This window comes from Bombus impatiens, unplaced genomic scaffold (assembly GCF_000188095.3).
Source record: "Bombus impatiens unplaced genomic scaffold, BIMP_2.2 scf_0102, whole genome shotgun sequence".
In the NCBI taxonomy this organism is placed as follows: domain Eukaryota; kingdom Metazoa; phylum Arthropoda; class Insecta; order Hymenoptera; family Apidae; genus Bombus; species Bombus impatiens.
In genome coordinates this window covers 5,025,302-5,049,269 of record NT_176521.1, presented here as the reverse complement: position 1 = coordinate 5,049,269, position 23,968 = coordinate 5,025,302, and the positions used below count along the sequence as shown (strand labels likewise).

Below are 23,968 nucleotides of genomic sequence, written 5' to 3'. Positions count from 1 at the left end.
GAAGAAGGAAAAAAGGTCCCAGCGAGTAACGAGTGACACGAATTGCAAGACACGTTCTTCCGAATTAGACAAACCTGATTAAGATACGCGTCCTTATTTTCCTCACATGGCTGGAAACCTTTGATGTAAGCGACGTATGATCAACTCATCGAACTCTGCCGTTTTAATTTATGGCGTAGCTGCGAGTCTGGACACGTATCGCTTTCGACGTGTTTCGAATGATCTTTCATTATGGTACGAGCGACAAATTACCGTAAACTTGATTACACTTTTCGCGTTACGCGTTTAATCTAACTTTTACTCTTGTCGTTATCACCTGACGTTATTCTTTTACATCCTAAGATTTCTCACTCTTAAAGAGATCTACATTGCCTCGCAAAAATGTTCGAACACATATCTTGTACACAGGCATAAATTTCTTGTTATAATATTTTATTCCATGTCTATTAATATTTATAATATTTCATCCAATATGTATTGATATTTATAATATTCTATTTAACGTCTTAACAATTTATACATATAATGTTCTACTAAGTACTCGTCGAAGAGAATTTTTAAATTACAATAACAATGATGATTGCTGAGTTCTTCTATTTCGGTATAATTTGAGTATAAACTGAAAGATTAGTTTCATTTCTCATATATTTGTACGATCGACGCAAGAAATATATTTTTCAAGAATTCTGCTCAAATTGAAGTTTAGAGATTCATGACGTTCGCCTTGCTATTTCAAACAAGAATAAAGAACAGTGGTGTTTGAAAAAAAATTATTCAGATTACACGTGTTTGCAATTAAAAAGAAACACAACGACTACAATCGTAATTAAAATCGTAACGATTGGGATTAAAAATTGTAAGAATTGCAATTAGAATATCAGAAAATACCGGTCTGTATTGGTACGGTGATATTGATCGCTACTTTCCTGGAAGAATGCAACGTCCCAACAATAAAAAAGGCGAAAATTGTTTGCGTCGATTGCTGCCAACAATTCTGCCGGCCGGTTACCAACGCAACGGAACTCGGCAGTTTAATATAATAGAACGATAGACCTTACGCGAAATTAAAGTGAATTAGTTTCAAAAGTTCTCGATGAAATGTATCTTTAATGAGAGAGAAAGAGATGCGGGGCTAGAGAAGAGGGGGATGACCGCCCTTTAGTAGCCATTCGCTAATGAGGAACGGTTAACGAAGAAAATTGCTGAATAATTAAAAGTTGCTTTTGTTGAAAATTGCGCGATTCCCCCGGTTGGCACGCGCCATCCTGGAAAAAAATAACGAACGTCCATTAAACTCGTGAAATCTGTCTTTCTCCTAACGCTAGAATTTTATCTTCTCCATCGCCTTTCGATACGCCAGCGAAGAAAACTGATCACAAAGAACGAATAAAGGATTCGAACTTTAAAACAGAAGAGTGGTAAAGACAGACGAGGTAAAGTAAGGAATGAACAAACGAAGTTTGAACCTCTGCTTCTTATTGTCCTTAATTCAAAGGACGAGCTAAATACTGACTGTGAGAAATTAACAGAGAAATATTCTGCCAGTGTAGAATTTCCAGCGAAGCGAGTAACAAAATCAGAAAATCAACGAAATTTCACCCATTAGAATGCCAAGGTTTATGTAAATTGAAATTTTTATCAAACGTATATGGAGAAGCATTCTGACATTATTAACGATATTTAAGATTCTCGAGATTATCGTACGTAAAAGACCTTTTAGACTCCAAGCGATCAATATACGTATATTGCCAATATAATGTTGACAAGCATACATGTTGAAAATAATATTGACAATAATATGGATCGATAAAAATCGAGAAAGAGAAAAATTGGTTTTAGTGAGAGAATATTTGAAAAGAGACTTAAGTCTTCAACGCGTTTAAAATGACGCAGAGTGCGAGACGCGCGAATTATTGGGCGGTTCACAGCTTCCGGCTCATTTGACAATCCGAATAGCAGGAAATTCGAGGGGATGGAACAGCAGGGGATGGATCGTGCAATCGCGAGCGTAGTGTCCCTCGATTTTTAATAATTTTCCTGTTACTTTGACGTCGTTTCATCGATCGACCAGTTTTTGCTGCTAATTAAATACATGGATGCGCTGGACGCGTTGAAATTATGCTGATTCGAATCGCGAAAATTCGCCAACGAGTATACGGAACATATTATTTACCATGGAGATAAATATCCCACATTTCCACTCCGTGTCAAAAGCAACCGGGGCTGAAATAAAACTGACTCTTTGTAGTTTCATTTCCGAGAATTCAACGAAGACGACGCGTTCCATTGCGCTGGACTATCCACGCTCGCGTATTATAGCGATATATTTTTTGTTCCGTTGTTCAATTATTTCGGTTGATCAAGCGGTTATTGCACATTTTCGATGACAGAACAGCAATCATGATCAGCAACAAGATATATTCTTATTAATACCACAACTACTAGTATTTATACGACGAAAACAACATACGTATCGCACCTCTTACAGCTATTATCAATTCTACTGAAAATTGCCTGTAATGTCAAATTCATAATCCGCGTCGAATATCAACGTTCTGTTAAAAACAAAAGATTTTCTGAGACTCTTGAATTCTGAGACTGTATATATCTCCTGCTTGAAAAATTATATTTAGAAAACGCGTTAATCATTCGAGCCTGCTTTGAATCACCCATAATATCCAAAGAAACTCGTCTTTACAACGAACGATTTCCATCACAATGATTCATCGTCACGATACATCGATTTCAGCTATGTAAATCAAGCTTAGATTTCGTTACGCTGACCCAAGGGACAAAATTCCCAAGAAAGTCATCCCGGTTTCCAAGCGATCGTAAAGTATCTACGATTGGGGTAGCTCAGGTGCGTGTAGAACTGCGATTGGTCCATGAGGCCAGCCGATCTGCCAATATTATGCGCACACAAATACCAGAATCGTTTATCCAAAATGGTCATAAAATCAGAGCAGTAGCACACAGCGAGGAACGACGATTGTCGCAGATTTGGCGGACGTGGATTGGCGAAACTGTCGAGCGCGAGAGGGCAGAGGGTTGGCCTAAGAATCCATCAACGAAACTGGTAATCAGCTGGGGCTCGCACGAGCCACTTTCAAGAATCCAATCTCGTCTGGCATTTTTACCCTAGCCAGCCCCGTTGATATGCTTCGCTCCTTTTCATTTCCGTCGTTTCTGTTTCTATTCGCGCACGCGTGAATCTCTTTTTTTTTCATGAGAATAGTAAGAAGATCGTAGGTAAATAGGCTCGAAGATTATGGAAGAATATTCGCGGATGTAGCTTGTAACGGCTTTCGAATGATTAAACATTTAGCCCGACACTATGTCTCTTGTTCTATTTGGATTCATCAACCGGTTTAGCGTTTGTTACAGGCTCAGGGCCCATAGATCATGAGCCTGAAGGTTCCATGCGACGTTAATTAATATTTTCACTACGAGATACATCTTTTAATCAGCATCATCAGTTTGAAGATTGTATACGGTGTCATTTGATACTTTCACGTATCCCTTAAGATCTTTTACTGTGAGAACGTCTTTAAGGCTTAGAAAGTAATTGTACGCTAAAAGAATATTGTTCCTGTTTGAGAAAAATAATTCTCTGTTCTTCGTCCTGCACAAAACTCGTCTCTCCTAACCGCTCTTTGCTTCTGTTCGATCCAATGCTGCTTCACCAAGACTCAAGCAATGATCAACTCACACAAACCACCTCCTTCGTCCTCGTTTCTGACCATCCTATGATACGAACCTAACCTCATCAAACCAAGACAATAAAGTAGCATCGACTCGTCTCGAAAGAGAGCTAAAGAAGGCGAGTACGAAGGAAGAGAACTAAAAGAGAGGCGATTCTGTCTCCAGGATCCGCAGGAGGGTTCCATTCGGTCGTTCCATGCGCGAGTGGTTTTCCCAGAGGCGGGGGAGAGCGTAAAGTCTGAAATTGTGGAAAGCGGCGAGCGAAAGGGGGTGAGCGTCAAAAAACGCTGAGGGTCGGATACCAGGACGTGGATCCAGGATGCAGCGGGCGCGCCTTTAATTGCAGGACTCGCGGCACTTTTAAAGCCGGATGCAAATGGCTCATAAAACTCGCTGGCTCCGACAGGCCGACTCATTTACGAGCGCGGAAAGTTTTTAGGTTCGGCAGGCTGGCGTGCACGCCGAACGAGAGGGCCTGTTTTATCGGTCTACGAGAGTTCGAAAGTAATTCTCTTTAGTTGTCGGTGAGACCGGCAGACTGCGATGCCGGCCTTAACTTTCTCGAGGTGAACAGGCGCGAAAGACACTCCGGTGTCCTTGCTGGCTTCGTTACCGATTGTATAGTTGGGCCAGAAGATCGTGCCAATCCGCAGCTACCGACGCGCACGAAAGAAATCCACGGAGTGGATGACTAGTATCGTCAGGTTTTCCTTCCCTTTATGGTGTTTCTCTGTTCTTTAGAATAGAATTCTCCAATCTTTCTCGAGCTCTTTGTAACAGATAATTGTATGTTTCGCGTATATGAAAAATATTTCTAATAATGGATGATTTCGATCTCTTCTTACACACAGGTGAAGTTTATCGTCGACGAGATTCTTGCTTATAAATTGAATTTTTGAAGTTCTGGTTTGAGATAAGACAAATAGATACAAAACTTTCCCGATTAAACTAATGAAACCTTCGATTGTCGAACGCGTTAATTTTTGTTACCGTTTATGATCGTTCGAAAGAATAAAGTAACAGCCATTTTTTCCCAATGATATTGTATAGCCGTATCGATCGTGTTATTTATCTACAAAAGTGGAATGTTAATTTTCGAATGAAACACGAATGAATTTTAAGCGTTCCATTTCCGTTTTATGTTTATCACAATATTCAAATGCATAATAAACACGACATCACGTAATCTATTTTAATATCCGAATCTGTCAGTAAAATTTTACTTTATTATTCTGACATTTAAAAAGAGTAGAAGAAACAATGAAGCATATATTTCAAACAATATATAGTTACTCTATATTTTAATAAAAACATCTGAAAATGCAATTGCAAATTACACTTCTTTCACTTTTCTATGACGATTTACAAAATGCAAAATTTCAATTATTCTGTTTCTCTACAAAAGGCAGACAATTTTCATTAAACGCGACCAGAATTAGGACATAAGAAAGCAGAAACCTGTATACCACGTGTATAAATCAGAATATAAGAAACCAGAAAATTTCTACAGACCCACCACGTACAAAGCTGGTCGCTAATAGGATGATCATTACAATCAACTCACTTCAACTCGTCAGCTCCACTTTCCACTGGCTCCACCATGCAACGCAACACTCAAGAGTCGTCTTCGAGGCGAAGAATACTCTAACAAGCGTTGGTCGAATCACGAAGATGCATTAAACAGTCACTGACCTCCGCATAAACAACTCGTGCACTAGATTCGTTGTAGTTGGAAGCAACAATATAGACATCAGACTTTCCACTTCAGTACCAGTTAAAGCAATAATTCATAGTCTCACTTAATTTACATTTTACATATTCTGACGTGATAATTTCAAAAGTCGAATGAAGTTTCCTAATACTCTTAAGTATACCCATCTTATAATTCAAGACATATATTACTATTACTACATATTAGTCTGCTGTTAGTTTAAATAATCAGCCATATCTTCTTAACACTTTCACATATATTTTTATTACTTGTTATTAGTTTTATGAGCACACTTCTCTTGATATATTTGTACCAGTAGATTATAAAAAAATGTTCAATTGTTCAATAACAACTTCAGATTCCAAGATACAGTTTGCCTACTTCGCTCGTATCAGTACTAATACATATAAATAAATAATACCTTAGACTACGACCTACTATATACCAATCCTAAACGAACTCAGCCTAATACAACTCCAGGGCGTCAGCCAGCACGTTATATAATATACTTGCACTATCAGATTATAAAAAAAATGTTCAATTGTTCAATAACAACTTCAGATTCCAAGATACAGTTTGCCTACTTCGCTCGTATCAATACTAATACATATAAATAAATAATACCTTAGACTACGACCTATTATATACCAATCCTAAATGAACCTCAGGCTAATACAACTGCAAGACATCGATTACGACCATTATCTCTTAATTATTCAACACTCTCTACACTTAGAACATTTTCTTCAATTATCCGTAACTCGCATACCGATATCCATATAATAAAATACGTGTGTTTTATTCAGTTCGATGTATACGTTCACCCCTTGAAGCGTTGTATTTGTGAATCAGCCTGTACAATACTTGACTCCTACTCTATAAGCCTGGGCCACAACACTCAGCTCGCCAGAAGGAAGGAAGGATCCGTTCATCCGCTGACTGGGGTTGTTCGGAGGGAAGTGGCCTGGGTAGAGGGTTGGAATAATCCACGGCGTTATTTTATTCGTGGCTGTGGTGCAGTCGATGCAGAAAGTTTTCATAAACGTTGCTCGTGGTCACCACTCGCTTCCTCTCTCTTCATTCCGCCATCCATCCGCGTGCATCCTCTATCCTCTTCTGCTTGCTGGTCCAGCTGGTCCAACCCTCTCCGTCTGTTACTCGCTACGAACGCTCGCAACATGCAGCAGACAACGGTTAATCAATGGGCTTCAAGCGCAGGCTCGTATCCCGGGATCTTTCCTGATGGACAGCGGCAACAGCACCGGTAACAACGCCGGGATGCTAGTCTCGTGCGGTGAGAGCGACGAGGATGAGCAGATCGGTTGGACGAAACGGTGGGAGCAAGATAGACTGGGCCTGGTTGGGTGAAAAAGGGGTGGAGAAAGGTGGGGTGGTACAGAGAGCCGCGGGCACGTAAAACTAGCGAACAATTTAAACTCCCCTTTCAAGTCGTGACTTTGTTTATGCGAACGAAAATAATTCGCTGGCGAGCAGAGCTATCTCTCTCTATCTTTTTCCCACGGGGCTGTATTCCCGTGCTTTTCCATTTTTCGCGGCTTCGGTCATCACGGAAGGATAAAAAGGCGTGCTCGCGGCTGGCTAGCTCTGGTGTCGATTGGATGCTTCGAGGTAAGAATGCATTTGATTTGTGGGTTTTGCGAGTGGAGCGTGTATATATGGTTTTGATGCAGGTTTCGTTGAGTTTGGTGAATTTTCGTGCAGCGAATAGCAGAGGAAGTATTTACGGGAAATAATTGAATATCTAAAACATCTTGGACAGAAACAGTGAATTTCAGTAATATGGAATAACGAAACTTGGAGGAATTATTATGTGAAAAAATATTGAAGAAATTCTCGATATGAAAATCGAATTTCTAAGCGACAATTTTAATAAGCAATGCAGCCCAAACTGGCCGAATTATTCCAAGCTTCCCTCCCTCTTCCTCTGTTCTAAAATTCAGCTATCAAATTAGAGAAACAAGGAAACATCATATTGAAAAAGCAATCGTACACAATCGAAGAACTTTCCAATGTAAAATTGAGCCACACCGTTGAAAATTTCGACAGGGGTTGATTTCACAGTATAAACTAACCAAAAACGATAATCGTAAATTCCTTTATTCGATGCTGCAACGAACCACAAATAGCAAGTTAAAATCGACGAATTAATATTAGGAATTAATAGCTAAAAAAAAAAATAAATATGAGAGGGAAAAAGTGTTCGCGAGAAAGAGGGTGATCCAGGGACGATTGTTTTGAGTGAAGCACGGCAGGCAGACATGGGGTGACGCAAGGGAAAACGCAGATAATGGTGGCGTAACGTGGTTGGTATGAGCCCTTGTCGACTAAATAATGAAAACTTTGCTCGTACATTCCCGCTTAAAAGTGTTGGCACACCTACGTTCAACGCAGCTTTTCATATTTGGCGTAGATAATAAATTTGAAATTGTATGCAATTTTTAATAAAATTGTTGATACATTACCGGCACATACGAAGTATCGAGTTAAATGCATTCTTATAACATATTATTGGAAAAGTTCCGAGTGAATTTAACAAAGACGTGACTGGAGGTACATTTTCTGTCATTCGTAACTTCACTACACTTTCGTTCACAAATTTCTCCTCTTTTCCGATAATCAATTTCTTCGAATAGTTTTCACGGCTGTGCAAAGCTCGTGAAAACTATCTAACTTTTCCGTAACGTATGATACGACAAAGTATGATAATAACGTATAATAAAGTATGATAATAACGATATCATTATCGGTACAATACTTGTTGCAATCTCGAATCCGACGATTCATCGATAACTTTTTTTAAATTTAATAAAACGAATATAACTGTTCCATAATTTTTTGCTGCAGAGGGTTGATTATGATTTGTGTATGGGTGAAAGTCTAGATGCATAGCACGAGAAAGAAAAAACCGTGGGTCGTAACGATTTCGTAACGAGGAAATGCTCGAATTAATATGAGTTTACACGCTAATACATCACGAATGACAGTCCACTGGAATTAATAGGTTTGTGTGCCGAGTTTGTGCGCCAACACAGGCCAGTAAAAGTGATCGTTACGTGGTTGAGGATGCAATTTTCTGTTGGTGGATCGTTAACAGTATTTAACCGCTTATTATGCCACATTGCCACATGTTGGTTACGTCACTGTGCTTCGAATGCAATTTTGGATTAATTGAAATGCGTTTGTTCAAAGATATCTGAAGAATTTGATGCTACTGGTATATTCGTTATTAAATGGTTTTTACGCGTAAAGTAATGTTTCGTTAGCCTGCAGAGTATTTTACAGTTGAAGAATTTATTTCTTGAAACATGCTTCCGAAAGTTAATTATATTAATTGTAATTATTAAGCGTGAAGTGTTACGTAAGTGTTAATTAAGGAATGAACTAACGAGATTAAAGTGATATATATTGTATAAGAATTTTTAGTAAACCTTGATTTATTAACTACGTAAATTAATTTGTTGCCCTTTTCGATAAAATTCAAATTTCATTTATGAAACATCTAAGATTAATCGTATTATCGTTCTTTTATAGAATTTCTCAGGAATTATTATGTTGTTCCATAATGAAAAAGAATAATAGCGGAAAGGAAAGTCTATTTTCGACTTACTGTTAGACTTTGCTGTCTTTAGACTCACCAGGCTCGTATTGGAGGAAAAGAGTTCATGTCTTACCTGAAACAAACAGACAAAAAAAAGGAAATAAGATCGTTAGAAACGAGAACGTTCGAAACAAAATAAAAAAGACAGAAAAGGGAACATCCGTAGAAGAACTTGCCAAATTAAACGAAAGTAAAACGTAGCACAGTGAATGGCGAATAAAAATGACATAAAAAGCGTAAATGTAACATTAAATCTACAAAAAAAGATCTACAATCTATTCAACATATCCAAAATATTCACTTAACAAAGGACAGAGACAAAGAAAAACATAGAAGGATATAGAAATATAGAAATGTAAATTAAATCAAAACACGACGTAGACGACAATAAATAAGAATAATAAAAAACAAAATTATAAAACATCGGAAGAAACATTATGGAGCAAAACTTCTAAAAACGCTAACAAAGCCGCGAAAAGAAAGAAAAGGAAAGAAATATAATGAAAACAGCAATGAATAAATTATTCGATCACGATAAACTACAACCATCCGGTTCACCCCTGTAGCTTCTCAACTTCAACTTCGCAGCGCGAGTATCAGCTCTTGCCTGTTGCACACGAGTCCACAACCCCACGCACAAAGCCGTATTCCAGCAGCCTAAACGCGGCTCTATTTTCCGAGTTGCACATCTCCCTGTCGCGCAACCAGTTGTTGCACGCTTGCCAAAAGGTGCGGATGATCGACAGGATTTCGAGGAGGGCGGAACAGAGACAAACGACAAAGGGTCGCGCAGGGTGAGTGAGAAAAACACGGATACAACGAAGGGGTTGTGGAGGTTGCACGAGTACACAGAGGGAAGGGGAGAGGTCGCCTGGAGCTCCTTCGATATTTATTTTTTTCCACCCATATATTTTTCTCCTTTTTTTTTTTTTATTTCGAATGAACTTTCTCTCCAATCCCCGTCGAACTCGTATTCTCTTTCCTTTTTTCGCCCATTTCGCTCGGTTTTTTAATTCGTCCGATATTTCCTGGCTCGTTCGCATGTTAATTTTCGGCAACCAATGACGCGGTAGGCCCGCGGGCAACAGACGTCGATAATATTTCGCGGCGACCGGCGCAACGCGGCTGAAAATTTCTCGATTCAACGAACTCGCTATACCCTCGCTTCCCTACGGTGGTCGAAAGATCTAGCCGATCGATGACCATCGATGGATAAAATCGCAATATTCGAGGTTAGGTAAATATGCAATTCGTCTTCAAAAGAAAATTACGTACTATCGCGCGAAGGGAAACGATGATCATAAGCGAAATATGCCCAGTAACTTATTGATTAATAATATCCGTTTTATAATTCTAAATTATAATTAAATTAATAAGTTAAATAGCTTGTAATTTATATAAATTTTCTTCTAGGAAGTTTGTTACTGTCACAATTTATCAATTTTTCGCTAATAATAGAAGCGCGATTGTGTGATAGGAATTTCGAAATTTTGAATTTCGGAAGCGTCGATAGCGAAGTTAGAACACAAAATGTCATAGAACGATACAGTTAAGATTATTTCCCATTTACTTTTCGGTTCCACTTCAGTGGAAGAAGAAAGACATAGAAAGACACAGAAAGAATTACGGGTTGCATTAAAAGATATCGAAGAAATTTCAACGAGTTTAAAGATATTTTTTATGTCGCAGTATTATTTTAATGGTCGTATTAAACTATTTTTGTTAAGTTGTTATTTCACGAAGATTCGTTTAAATCTATACGGTAAGAAAATATATATATTTCTAAAAGAAATAAAGACATTCGTATATCTCGTATTATAGCGCGTGATTATTCACGTTATATCAATTACACGTATTACATCTTAATACGTTACGTTGCACTCATCACACAATCTATATACGTGAATTAATCGATATTAACATATTCGTTAATTGAAATAAAACTCCTTTCACAAACGCGTTAAAAATTCTCCATAAGAAAGATTCCAGTTGAGTATTGAAACATCAAAAGTATTTCACATGAACGAAGTAGTCTGTTTCGACTTCAACACTAAGAACGAGTGCTATCTTCGTAAAAAGAAAAAAAAATCGAGAGCACGTAGAATGTTCAACTCGTTGAGAAACGTAGATGTATTACCTGTTTCTACGACCGATTAATGATTTCATGATCAATCGAAAGCCCGTTAATACGAACGTAATACAGAGCCTGGTTTCTCCTGTTTCACGTGGTTCGTTTCGAATGCTCGAGAAAACACGTAAACTGGTCCCTCGAATGGGGGTCATTTTTATTTTCTCTCGAATATGGCTCTTCGTGGACTCGGTTGTGACTTTCACGCGTATCGTAAAAAGCAAGGCCGAGAATTAAACAGGGATTGTATCGATTTCGATGGTAAATTGGTCGTCGATAGGGCGATATTTTCCTTATTTCGTCGAATTTAACTTGGCTAAGTCGTATATTTGGATATTTGGCATTATTTTCGTTTCTCGATTCTGTTGAAAAATGATATTTAAAATGCTAAATTGAAGTATTTACGTAATTTGTAATAAATTGCTTGAGAGATTGTGGAAATTAAGCAGAGAAGAAATTTCTTTGAATTATTTACTGTATTTAGTAACTTGTATAGTGACAAATTAAAAATAATAAATAAAATTAAGCTACGTATTATATTTATCATATTCGAAGTGGAATTTGTTAAAAAGTGAAACGCTAATTTATTGGATGGAAATAAATCATGGAAAGTTAGAAAAATATTACGATCATTTACAGTAGGAGAGGGAAACAAATAGAAACGAACGTCCTCGATATGGAGATTTCGACGCCCGACCGCACGCCGGAAGTGAATCTCTGCTACCAGGCGTTTGAGTCCCCCGTCTAATGCTTGTCGCAATAACTTACAGCTCGAAAGTTTCGCAATCGTTGAATTTGATTTGTAGCATCGTTAAAGTACTAGCAAGGAAATAAAATATGTTTGAAATGCAGAGCCAAGGAAGTCAAGCAAATATTTTATCAGTTATATTATTATATTAAATAAAATTCTAAATCACATGCGTACGTGTTACCTCTGAATTTTGTATTTCAAAGATAAACAAATTTTTGTCGTGTTTCTTTATTTAAAAAAAATTTTCTTTTACGAATATCAATGTTTTTCTTACTTTATTTATTACTTCTCATTACAATTTACTTTATTTCTCAACTTCTTGAAATAACAATTGCTACGAAATATGACCATTAAGATATAAAATATTAAAATATCAGGACACGGCCATTAAAATGTAATTACACTATATGGAATTTGTTGTTAAAAATACATAATAACAAGCAAACGTAAATTCGCGACAGCAATCGCTTCGAAAACAATCGATACGCTATGTCAATGACCATGGCGGAAGATTTATGAGTGAAAAGAATAGGAAACGACCTCGATGGAGGAGACTCGCATTTTCGAATCTTCCAGTATCTCGCGGAGAAAGCCTGACGACTGGGCTTTGACATTGACCGATATTAACCTGTTCTTTCGTGACATGAATTCGTCGTCCGTGTCCTCGACCATTCATCGAGTATTGTCGGAACTGATCCGCGGTGAAAGCGCCTGATAACGCGTTCCACGTCGTCTCCTAATTTACGTGGAAACGGATCGTTCAATACCGTATCACGCATCGAGAATTATGACAGACGACTTAGTGTGATTTACGAAGTTGTAGCACGCATGTTCGACGGTATAGACACTCGGAGATGGAAGATTGAAAAGCAAAAGAGACACATCGATGATCGTCAAATGCTACCGCTTAACAAACTACTTGTAAAGAGTGGAAAGAATGCTTATATAAATGGACAGTGACGAATGAGTCGGTGAAGATTTGAACGATTACTTTGGCAAAGACATTTAGCGTGTGTACGTACTGGCTATTGTGGAATTTATATTTCTCCATGTATCATAATAATTCATGTTGTTACACAGAGGCGAGTACGTAAATAGGAAAGGTTTTTTGTATTAAATGAAACTTAATTTAGTTGGAAAAATGTGTAAGTCATTGGATGTTTATAGCGACTTAAAGCACAGAGGATATATTTTAAAATGTTAAATTGCAGGAAAAAGTACAAATAGAATTTTTCATAATACGATTAATCGACCTTACCAGTGAACATTTCCTTATTTATACATTCACCATTCTCCAAGTATCTAACTTTCACTTCCTATTAGGTGTAACTTGGTATATACGTATTGATACATAATAAATTGCCGTGTGACGTCTATTTATTACCCTTATTTTCTTTCTTAAAGGAAGCATCCAAAACCTTGTTGATTTGAAATTTTCAGCAGTATCTGTACAAATTTTCACTGCTAATACTTCCGTCAGCCACTGTATGTACAATATGCCAGTTACACGACGTGGTATGTAAGATCGATCACAAAGTACTGTTATAATTATGCGAGCAACGTAACTTTGGACCAGAGAAACTCTGGAAATCGATAACCAGGGGCATGGAGTAACAATTAGCGGCCGCATCGATGCACGGCGGTGGTTCGTTTCGTTGAAGGAACAGGACAGAGAAACAGTAACACAGAGCACGAACAGAAGAGGAGTGATCGAGCGAAGAGACAGCAATGCGATTGACTATCCTTTGGCGAGCAGGCGATCCAACGATCCAGCGATCCAGAACAGGCTGCTTCTCTGTCTGCCCTCGGTTCGTGTACGCGGAGCATACGAATACAAAGGTTTCCAGTCGGTTTTCCACTCAGCACGCGTACACTCCCATTAGATCCATTTTTTTACGATTTTCAGAGATTCGCGTGAATCTCTCGGATATAATTAAAATAATGTAGAATCTCGATGAAGAATCGCTTTATATACCGAGCATAATAAAAAGCACTATACTTTGATATTGAATGTATTTTTTCGTATTATACGCATTTCGTACAATTTTGTGCCTTCGAGCTTCTTACAGATCCGCAATGCAGTTATCTTATTTTCTGCAAGGGGTCCAACATTTTTGGATAAGACTGTATGCGCATATATATAGTGTACAACTTTCTGTGTTTGTATCGCTGAATCTTAGAGCACACAGCGTGGATGCGAGGGCGAAACACGGTGGTAACACGTCCAATGGAATCAAAGGAGCACGTGTTTCACGGGAACACGGAAACAGCTCGAATCGCGTTCGTGGCCGTCTAAACGCGATTACGTCAGCGACTGACTGTCCTTGTTACGTTTTTTCCACGTTCTTGTTTTTCACAGTAGTTTGAGTAGATTTTGTCTTGTCTTTCCTTTTTTAAGATTGTTATACGGGGTGACAGATTTTTTTAAATTCTTGAAACCGAATTCAACGTGGATTTTACGTAAAAATATGTGTACTACTTTAACATTTAAAGCCTTCAACATTTATTTAGCTGTTTTAATATCTAATTCTTGATAGTTAATAACTTTTTCAGAAGGTTTACATGGTTCTTTGTCTCTTGAGATTTTATGAAGCTCAATTTGAGAAGATTTTCGCGGATTAGTAAGTTCGTGGAAAGTTTTTGTAAGTTTATAGATAAACAGTATAATATGGATTCAAATGTGCTATTGCATTGGACGTCGAAGTAATTGTTTAATTATTAAAACATTATTCAATGGAAAATAAATACGCGGGCGTTTAATACACGACAAGCACGATTTACGATTTCTATAAAAAAGTTCCAAAGTTTGAAGAAAGATTTCGTTTTATTTTAGCTTAGTGTATTGTTCCTTTGTCTGTTTTAAGGAGAGACTTGTGTTATTTATTTTGCAGGATTTTAAATCTTTATGGGATGAATTCTTGAAATATGCAGTTGCATCTATGATATGAATTTTGTTGAGGTAAATGATATAGTGCAATTTTAAATAAAACGAGTAAATATTGCTTTATGTTGTTGGTGAAACAGTTGCCGGATTACCGAAGTATCCACTCAAAAAAAAAATATTGTAGCTTTTTAATGTACGACACCAATGATTCACAACATTCTGTCTGAATGGATGAACTCGTGCTGAGACGACGTTGCGGGAACATATTTTTAAGGGTATTTCTATGAAAAATGGAATTTCACGTGAAAATGCTTTATCCTACAATCCGAATTTATATTCCTTGAAGCAAGTAATCCTTTTTCCATTATACCACTATTTTTAGGTCGTTCCAAGCTTAACAAACGAGAGCGTAAAAATGTAGATTATCTAAAAATATGTCCGACCAATCGATACTTTTTTTATGCACAAATTTTACATAATCGCAACATAAACTTTGTGTAACCATTTTTTGTTACAAGACAATACTCTCGACTATGCTTAACCAACGTATAATAAATTATATCTCGATGAAAACCTTAACCCCTCGTCTTACAATATCGAATCGTATTAAATAAAGATAAATAGAATTTCCTTTTAGCGTTCATTTCAACACTATGTTTGAACTTTTGAATCCTATTTTTGTTATTTTACAAACAAACGAGCATGTGCGTGGTGGGGTTAAGACAAAAGATATGAGGCTAAGACAAAAGACAAGGGGTTGCTAAGGGACATAAACGAATTAACAGGAGTATGAGTTGAGAAGCCAGAGAGTGCGGATTGCGTTGTCGAGATAGTGTTGCTAGCGTTGTTGAAACAGAGTTAAATCCGTGGTGACGAGAGTTGCTAATTAATTATCTAGTTGTCTTAATTATAATAATGTTTAATCAACATCTGTTTAATCCACTTATTATTAATAAACTAATTATAATAGTTCACGATACTACACATCTCATAAATATAATTTTGATTATAGAATTTGTTCCATAAATACGAAAGATATAAACCCAGAATCTGAAATATATGGATGTGTACAGCTTTGCCGCGCAAGGTTCATATTTGCTCGTCGCTAGCTGCAGCGTTAAATAAAAATCTAGCCCTTAATCGATTAATGCATCCGCTCAAACAGACGTCGCTTGGCTAAATTGGCACACGGTGCATTCACAATGCACGCCCAAAGGGATCGTTTCGACGCGATCTTCCGCGCCACTGGCTTAGTCTGTAAACGATACAAATACAGACCGGTTGTCACACGAGATATTAATTTTCCGTGCGTTTTCGATTGTCTCCGTGCGTGCACGCAAAACGACCGGGATAAACAAATTAAAAAAAAAAAGGAATGAAACAGTCGTGAAATCCGGGAAAAAGATTAGGTCGATTTCACACGAAGATACGCGTATCGTGATACACGTATCGCGATACCTGTATCGCGAGAAGCATATCCTTTGAATGTCGCCATTTGTCTTAACGTTTTGACTGTTGCCTCTGCACGAAAAGCATAATACGAAAGACATAAGTAGGAAAAAGTAGTATGAAAATATAGTTGGCTACGACTCACGAGAATCGTCGTGTGAACGCCTCTATTGGTGTACACGTACATTCAGTAGCTCCGTGTGAAACCGGTCTAAGGGTAAAACGAACGACGAAAAATCAAAAGAAAAAAAAAAGAGCCATGCACTGGTCGCGTATACGCAGAGAAAGAGAATATTTGTAGCGGTTTCATCGGTTAGGAAAAAACACAGGAATTACCAGAATTTTCGGAAGCGGAAGCGCGTTATACACGGCTGTCAAAGCCACAGTGTCGCCAATTTTCGCAAAAAGAGCGGTGTTTTGAAATTCCGGTTAATAGTCAAATTATCAAGCATCACATTATCAACCTTAGCTCACGTTATAATCAGGCTATGGTTATTTAGGGTTATGGTAGATTTGTAAATATGGTTATCGCGTTCTGACGAATTATCGTTCAGATGAACGAAACATCGAAAGATCGAATACTATGGTTTTGTAAAAACTATACGAAAATTGTCTTATTTACTGTATAGTTTACAACCAGTACTCTATTTTGAATATTTCACATACTTTGCGTATTATATATAGATAAGACGATGGAATGTAATGGAAACTAATTCAGGAAGTGAGCTCGATAAGAATTTGTGTTGTAAAATTTTATCAACATTGCAATTCAATATTTTTACTGTCGCTATTATCCAATAGAATATACTATGAATTGTAGTCTGTGATTCGCGACGTTCAAAGAAATGAGATCGATAAAAGTTTGTTAAATTCAACGATATTCCATTTACTATTAAAAATTGCAGCTTGTAATTTGTCCCTTTCAGAGGGTAGGTCCGATGAACGCTTGTAAATTTAATTAATATTTCAATTAAATCTCTTTACGTTCGTTAATATTATGAAACAGAATTTAGTAAAAAGAATCGTAAACTGTAACTCGTGATACGCAGAATCTCGTAAATATGTACTCCGCAAGATAAAAACTAACATTCAACGCGATTCAATTTCCTATTCCGAAACCATTTCTTCGATGCTTCGCATTGAGCCTCGTTATTAAAACCATATCTCGTTCAACGGCTGTGCAATGGTATCCCGTATCGCATCAAGATCGAGCGGACACAGGCGGTTTCGAAATGATTATGGGTAGAAAGAGAGAAAGAGAGACAGGGGTAGAAAAGTTTCGACACGCAGCCTTTTGTCGCGTGCGTGGGTTTCGTATTATCGGCGCTTGCGAAACGCTAGAAAACAAATACCATTGTAATTCCGACGATTTTTTTTATCGTCCCCCGCCCTCCCTTCTTCTTCTTTTTGTTTCGTTTTGCGCTTCATATGACACACGATACGCGACGGACAGCGTCCGCCTGCCTCCCATCCGTCCGCGTGTCGATGAAAAGCAAATCCATTTTCAGCCAAATTACACGCGCCTCTCGTTTACGGACCTGCGACACTACGTTGAATATCATTTTCCTCGCACCATATTCTCCCATTAACTTGTTTAGTTTCCCGTGTTTTCGGCTCTTTTCCCTATTCTCGTACGATTTTAATTATGAATATGACAATTAGAATAGAATCGCAGATGCAAGTGATATTCAGAGTGCGAGCCTCTATGCAAATTCAAATTTTTTACACGCGCGATCAAAGAAATAAAATTCAAATAGAAATTCGTGTTCACTATCAAATTTTCGTTATAACGAAACTTCGTTATAACTCCACTTTGTATATTTTAATTTTGCAATTACTTGTTCTGTCTGACAATGATTTCAGAGTTTCTTTATCTGCGAGCACAGGAATTAAACAGTATCTATCGCAAATGCGGTTGAAAATCGTTCAACTTTCTGAATGGTAAAAAATATATTAAGAGATTAACCTAAATGGAATTTGGTGAAAATGGGAGGATTAAACAACGATTTCGAAAAATGTGTGCTGACCACCATTTTTTCAAACCGACATCCGATGACATAGCGGCGTCGTTAATTGCAATTTCCCTGATTGTTTACAGAACGGGAATGTCGCGGATAAATGTCGCTACGTGGTTGACATCCTTCTCGATGTACGTGTTCGAAACGTTTTGCCTTGACAGCGATCTATCGGTTTACTCTCTCAACGTTCACAGGTTAGATACGACGACATATTTTTAGATAAATATTTTTTGATAAAACCAGTAATATCGCATTTTAAAAATAAACAAGGACGAAGATCGGTATATACAAACAGTTATTTACAATATCCTACGTAGATGATATTTTGTTAAAATGATTAATAGCACTTCTATACTACGTTTTCTACTATTTAGATCAGCTTTCTGATTCTACATCAATCGTAAAATAATTTGTATCATTCACCTTACAGTAACAGTGATTTTACGTACAGTACAGGAATTAAAAACGGTTCATCATACGTGTAAACTTTTTATCATTTACCTTTATCGCGGCTACTTAATGATAATGAATTACGACGTATCTAAGCTTCAGACTCGAGAGTTTGTTCCCGAAGGATTTGGTCCGTGCTGGTATTCTATATCTCAGTTCGTTATGCGCGCATATTTTCTATCATTTATCTTTAGCGTAGCTGCTTAATGATAATGCATTATGATTTATCTAAACTTCAGACTCGAAAATCTGGTCCACCCTGATATTTTTATACATCGTTACAAATTGTAAAACCGATGTAATTGCAATGACAGGTCGAGTGAAATATCTGTTACCAACAGTCTGTTCCACAAAACACTCTCTCCAAGTCCATTTCATTCAGACCATTCGTCACGCTATTAAACGGGACACGTTCGCGGAACACTACAACACTGTTCATCGATGGACGTGCAAACATGCATCGTGCATAGGGAAGCAGCCTCGATTGCCAAGTTTGACGTAGTACACCGTTCTCACCATATTTCCTTTTTAATCTTTCTCTCTGTCCTTTTTTTCTCCTTTTTTTATTCCAACGCTGGTGTCGTTTCATTCGACACGACCAATTGAAAACTTCCTCCAGCTCGGACTCTATCAGGTACAACATCGAGACGCCTACAACGACAAAAGTTTCTACGATTTTCCGTATTGTGTCTTTCGTGTACCATATAATTTACTGGCATACGTTTCACGATAATTTACAGGCACTAGTTTATCGCGATCGGGACAGGTATCAATTTTGTGCCAAACTCGGTGTAAACTGACAATTCCGATGGATTCGTTAGCTGCGTTAATTAATATACTGATTACCTTATTAGCGACGAGTGTCGGCTGTTATTTCGATGGAAAGAGGATTGTGATCATTGTTCAAGAACGCGGATAATTTTCCAGCCGAGTAGAAGTCGCTGAGACGGAATATCGTTAGGTAAAATTCTGTTCTATTTTTTTAGGAACACTTAGTGAATTTATTATTACGGGCAACGCGTGATATTATTCTTATACTTACTATTATTATGATTACATATAATAGATCGTTATGAAATAACAAATGATGGTGGTTACAGTAGTTGATAGACGACGTAAGTTAATTAGACGGAAAGATAATTAGAAGATAATTTAATATGACTGAAAATTTCGACAATGTTCTTCCTGTCTTAAGATTGGACGCAACCAATAAAAAAGATACAAGCTATCGAGATGGATCGTTATTCGCCAAGTACCTTTTGATTTTCGAGGAGGAAGAATTATGGATCGGCCTACTGCTAACAAGAAACAGATCCTTGAAAATCAAATTTTCAAAAGAAAATTCAATTCACGTATCGGCTATTCATAAGCAACAGATCCTTGGAAATTTTCTTTCTAAAATAAAAATGAACTTCCTTCGAAATCCTCGGTTTCTTCACAACGTCCAACCAAGACTCGCATTCTCGCTTATGAAAATTTCCAAAGTCAATCGAGTAAGAATGTGTAAGCCGATGAACGACGAGCAACATCACGTACCTTGGGAAAGATTTCATCCTCGATACACGATGATCTTTCGTGTTGGATCCTCTACACGTTTCAAAGGTGTACACGAGGAATTACGTATCGGTCGAATAAAATCCTTTTATCATGAAAGAGACGCAACCACCTCTTTGCTGTCCGCGATTAAAACGTTATTTAACCAACAACGGGTATAATAACATCTGCCACCATACGGAGCGTTTCGTTCGGTTTTTCCTTCTTTTACCTTGTCCGACTTTTCTCCTCGTCGATGTTTATAACGTTGTTTCATCGCATCAAAGGTTTCGCGGCATTAATGGCCACGATAAGCCGCTTTGGCCACGGAGTCCGAGGATCAGCCTGGAATTAATTGGTCGACACCGATGGCTACCAGAAACTTTGTATACCGGCCATTCAATTCGTGCGAATTTCTGGTTAAAATAGTTCACTGATGTAGAATTTCGGATACACGAAGGATTATTGGTTTATGATGGGGAAAATTTGTGTAAAACTGGTTTACGCCTGTTTGCGAATATTCGGCGTTAGAGGTTTCCAGAGAATTAATTCGATAATCCATTCGTTGGATTATTTTCCGTTGATTGATACGGTTTATTAGATCATTTCACGAGTAATTCATCATTTCGTGCTGGAATAAAACTGCTCGGCATTGCTACCGATTAAATAAAATTCATTTCCAATTCGTTACTATTTATCGTTGTATGCTGCTATTTCCCCATCTTTTTTATCGCCAAATACGTATTTCAAATTGTTTGCTTTAGAAATTCAAAGCGTAAAATATTCTGTAAAATTAAAAAGTTACCACTACGATGTTCCAAACGATGAAAATTATTCTTCGAAACTGCAGAATCTTCCCATTTCTTACGCTTCCACTATGCTATGTGGAATAGTTTTAATATTGTTCATTATCGTACAATCTGATATTTTATAAAAATTTCTCTGAAAATTAATCTCTGAAATTTTTCAAAATTTTCAAAAGCTAGAAATTCATTGCAAGTATGCTATTTATCTCTCGTGTCTTCTACATTTGTCACCATCGTTTAATTTTTGGGAAATTTCCGACTGGATTTATGGGTTACATGCTCGTTCAGTTTGTGAAAGCGACAAGTTTACCTTTAGATAGGATACAGCGAAAATGGTATAAAAATCGTAAAAACGTAACTAACAATAAGGTTCGAGGAACATAAGGCAATTTATATCCGTCAAAAAATACGGACATAAATACAGATTTCCTCGTAAAAGTGAAAAAGGACATGTCAAGCTGTGTGCGCTCGGATATACGCATCGCGCGTATCACATTTTTATATAGGAAATACACCTGTTCCTTGAAGATTTAAAACATGTGCTAGGAGATTTCTTTTCTCTTTTTAATTACAAGTACATCGCCCTTCTCAAATTGTTAGGTTATAATTTCCTAGTTTTTGTTTTCATTTGTTACTTCCTTGCTGCCCGTATTAATTTCTTTTATTATTGAACTTTATCGCATTTTCATGTTTCTACGTTGCAACCTTTGTGGCTACGATCTCTCCTTTTTCTAATTCTCAGACTTCTCTTGTCATTCCTGCAATTCCTTCTTTTTTTGTATGCTTTCTCTACTTTTGCTATTTTGCTTTTGCTGTATTGTATTTCTTTTATTGCTAGAATTCCTTTTTTAGTATCCTTGCCTCATTCCTTTTTTATTAGAGAAATTTCTGTTTTACTAATCTCGCGCTATTACTTTTACTATTCGAGTTGCTTTTTTTATTTTCTTGCATTGTTTTTTCTTCTTTATTACAGAAATTTCCTTTCTGACGATTTTACGCTATATATCCTCACTGTTAGAAATTCTACTGTAATATCTTTTTGTCTTCCTTTTTTTCATTATTACACAAGTTAGATAAGAGTTTCTCTACTTTATATCTTCTACTTTATATTATTTAAGACTGCATTTATCTCTGATCGTATGCAAAAATTTTAAAAATTTCACTTTTAACATAGTAGAGAAATTATTTTAGAAAAGTTTTGCGGAAAAAGAGCCCACCAGATATTATATATGTTTCTATGGTTTATACATCACTATGTATGGATACTGGATCACTATCCAGGACACTATCCCGCAAGTGGCAGAAACCGGAAGACAACCCTCAGAAACGCCTACAGCAGTCAGGTAATCGCCACAAATGATTTGGGAGAAAGTGACCACTAACGACCACTAACTGACCACAGAGTGAGCAGTATACAAGGCCAGTGATCGGCTAAGGGGAAGTTGTTAGTATATAGTAGTTCCGAATATACTGACACTCTTACACAAACTTGCGAAACTAACCTTTTTAATAAAAAAAACTATTTTTTTAAATATTTATCTTCTCATTACATTGACCAGTGAATCGACGAACATCAGTTAATTAGTCACTGAGATTGTCAGTAATAATTATTGGGTCGGCAACTATGTTGACTTAGTGCCAATGACTTAGTTGCCAACTCAATATATCGTACTTACATTCTCAGGTATTAAAAATGATTAATTTAGAGCATAAGCTGTTGGACTGAATTTTGATAGAAAAAATTATTTTCATAGTGATAGCAGAACATATAAACACAATTACAATTACAGTTGAGAAAATATCCACAAATCGTACTCTGCTTTGTCCATTATTTCGATTATTTTTTCAAACCAATAACCAAGTACTTGCATAATCGAATTTGCAGTGGCGTACTTAATATAACAATTGACGAACTGGACGAATGTAAGAGATGAATATAAAATATCAAAGTGGAAAGAGGAGAAAGATTTTCTTAGCTTCCACATAGAAATCCCTTCCAACGTAGCCTTGCAGTTTTCAATCTGTGCTCCCTTTTGCCACCGTTCGCGCGTTTTAAAATTCACAAACGCGCGTCCACTGTCAGTTCGAATTTTCGGTTCCATCGATCGATCGCAGTATTAGCGTAGAAAATACGGCGGCACCTGAAGCCAGATCGATGCGCAATGCGCGCCGACATAAACCGTAAAAAATAACGTGAAAACGGCACGTCAGCGATAAGCTGGCCCGGTGTTTAAAGTTTATTACACGCGCAGGCAACATTGACAAATAATAACCGGCAAGGATCGTACATTAAATCGAATAACCCCCGGGCCAGGTGGTCTGCGATTGATATAAAATATTTTTGCTCCGCGATGCCAACCACGTTAAACGCTTTGCAAGACTAGATAACGCGAAATTTCGAACTCTTTTGCCAATTATTATTTCGGGATGCATAGCCAGTGTACGCTTATCGCTGCTATTGAAATAAGAGAAGAACAATTTCACTGCGCGCTGATTTTCCTGTATCTTTGAAAATATGCGCGACACGGCAAAAGTATGGTAAAAGATCACTTGACCGGTGACTCGAGATACGATATTTATGGCAGATGTGATTTCGTTATTTTCATTTTTTTATGGTATTAATTAAGAGCGTTTGTAGCAACGGCAGGTTATTTCAATTCTCTGTCTACGATTTTCAAACGTGATGGATTGCAAATTTTCTTTTGCCATTTATATCCTTCTCAATTTAAATATTTCATTGTATGTTCCGCGTATCTTTGAAAATATGCTCGATATGGAGGAATTCGGTAAAAAAATTACTTGAGCTGCGAATTGAGATACGATATTTATGGCAGATACGATTTTGTTACTTTCATGCGGGTTTTTTTTTTTGTTAAAGTTAACGGTTTTATCTGCAATTTTAAATAGCGATGGATTT

At 37.2% G+C, this 23,968-nt stretch overlaps 1 protein-coding gene across 3 annotated transcripts in view; it reads right to left on the bottom strand.

The window, feature by feature from the left end:
* LOC100747795 (RING finger protein 17) overlaps positions 1-23,968 on the bottom strand; it is a 310,925-nt gene that overhangs the window by 131,432 nt on the left and 155,525 nt on the right. The window contains exon 2 of one of the 3 annotated variants that reach the window (XM_033318610.1): positions 9,070-9,105. The exons of the other annotated variants lie outside the window; for them this stretch is intronic. The gene's annotated coding sequence lies outside the window, so the exon portion shown is untranslated. The remainder of the gene's footprint in view (positions 1-9,069; positions 9,106-23,968) is intronic. 3 annotated transcript variants of the gene reach the window in all.